We start from the raw sequence: 2384 nt of genomic DNA, 5'->3' as shown, positions 1-2384 counted from the left end.
CAGGGCCAAGGGATTGGTGGATGTTGGGCTGGGGAGGAAGATGGGGACTAGTGTCAGGGTCCATTGAGTGCTGCCCTGAGTGGGCCCCAGGAACCCAGTTGGTGCTGGACCAGCTAATTGGGTGAGCCAAGAGCCTCTTCTAACCTTCCAACCCACTACAGGCAGCCTGTCTATCCCCTTGCACCTTATGACTTGGGTTTTTGGGGAGAGTCTTCCTGTCTTTAGCCTTTCTAACTTGTGTTCCCCTGGGTAAAATGCTGCCAGCATCCGCCTTTTTTCAGGATTGCTAGACCCACATAGACTTAGCTGCTAACTCACAGATCTGGGTTTCAGTTTCTGTATGCTCCACTATGCTGCAGGCCCAAGGTCTCAAAGTTGTTTTAATTTGCAATGAGAGATACTACCAGGGATATGCTAACATAAAGAAGTGACCATGTGAAGAAGCAACACAATGGTGGCTATTAGCACACCTAGCATTATTAGCCTATATAATTTGTGAATCTTTTAATTTTAAAATTTTAGCATTTTATATGTATGCAAATATTACATACTTAGCAATAAACTTTAGGATCCTAAATATCAAATCTACTTAAAACACATTTATTTGGACGTGCATTTATTTTAATTTTCTTTACTTTTTAATTATATCATGTCCCTTATTGATAATTGTAATTTAAAAAAAAATCTTTAGATATAGAAGATTATTAGTGAGCTAAATAAATTGAAGAATATTATAAATATTTTTCTTTTGGGTGTCAAGAGATAGGTGCTCAAAAATTTTTTTTAAAAAACCATATAGCATCATTTAGAGTGGAAGAGGAACTGAGAAATCTATATGAATTATTTTCTTAGAAATGCAAGTACATACAAGCTAAGCTATTTATTTCCTTGTTGGGTTTTGCTTTTGTTTTATTTTGCTTTATTTTATTTCTTCTTTCTTTTATTTATTTATTTTTTGGGGGGTAGATTAAAAGTAGTGAACCAGGTTTACATTAATTACAAAAACATTATCACTCCTTTAGATTGGGAACTTAGCTTGAAAAGGGTTTGTTTGAAGGGGGACTAAAGGAGTGAATTTATGTGATGGAGACTATTTGTTCTGGGTGTAAGAAATATTTGAGAAGGTTTATGTGAATTGAGTTCAGATCAAGCATAGATAAATAGATAAGGAATTTAATGGTTTATCCTTAGTTAATATTTTATTTCTATATTTGAACATTTTCTTTCCTCTTTGAGACCAAAGCAAGTTTTTTGAAGGAATCACTGAAAACTTGTCTTACCTGTTTGTTTCTCAGAGTGTAAATGAATAGATTCAATATGGGAGCAATGGACGTAATTAGCACTGCCACATCTTTATTGATAGCCACACATTTTTTTACTGAAGGTTTGACATAGATGAAGATAGAGCTTCTATAGGTGATGGACACCACAATCATGTGAGAAGAACAAGTGGAAAAGGCTCTTTTTCTTTGCTGGGCAGGGGGGAATCCTAGATTGGTCTTGATGATGTATATGTAGGACAGAACAACACACACAAGGGTCAGAATGAAGATCAGCACGGCACAAACAATCACTAACTGCTCTATGAGCCATGTGTCTGAGCATGAAATCTTCGAGATAGGAGATGCATCACAGAAAAAATAATCAATAACATTTGAATCACAATATTTCAAATTTAGGAAGAGAATAAGTGGTGGGAGTATGGTCAACAAACCATCCATTCAACAGCAGAGGACAAGCTTCCTGCAGACTCTGTGGCTCATGATGGTGACATAAAGCAGGGGTTTGCATATGGCCACATAGTGATCCTAGGACATAATGGCCAGAAGAAAAAAATTCTATTACTCTAAAGATGTCAATAAGAAACACTTGAACGACACAAATATTATAAGTAATGGACCTGTCATTGGTTACTATGTTGTACAAATATCTAGGGATACAAGCAGATGTAAATGAAATTTCTAATAGGGCAAAATTTTGTAGGAAAAAGTAAATGGATGCTTTAAGGTGGGGGTCCAATAAAGTGAGGGATATGATGCTCAGATTCCCAGTTATACTCAACATGTAAGTGAGAAATAGAAATGCAAAAATTGGAATCTGAAGTTGAGAGTCATCTGTTAGTCCCAACAGAGTGAAGGTTGTTATTGTGTAGTTTTTCATTCTAACTATTGAGGTTTATTTAGTCAAACTTCATGTAAAATTTAGAGCTATTTTATCTGACAAGAGTGACATGAAAGCCTGACAGAAATAGTCACTACTAGAGACAGAAAACTAATGTACATATAGTTTCTTCTGTAAGTTGCAATTGATGTTGTCAATACCCTGATGGGCGTGGCTACTCCTTTTATGCTACATTTGTAATTTATATCTAACTGGATTATTCT

At 35.7% G+C, this 2384-nt stretch overlaps 1 pseudogene; it reads right to left on the bottom strand.

The window, feature by feature from the left end:
* Nucleotides 1-1205: 1205 nt before the first annotated feature.
* Nucleotides 1206-2160, bottom strand: LOC114084566 (olfactory receptor 6C2-like; annotated as a pseudogene).
* Between the last annotated feature and the right edge of the window lie 224 nt (nt 2161-2384).

The sequence above is a fragment of the Marmota flaviventris genome, chromosome 3 (genome assembly GCF_047511675.1).
Source record: "Marmota flaviventris isolate mMarFla1 chromosome 3, mMarFla1.hap1, whole genome shotgun sequence".
Taxonomy (NCBI): Eukaryota; Metazoa; Chordata; class Mammalia; order Rodentia; family Sciuridae; genus Marmota; species Marmota flaviventris.
The sequence above is the reverse complement of the archived record's forward strand: the minus strand, read 5'-3'. Positions and strand labels throughout refer to the sequence as shown.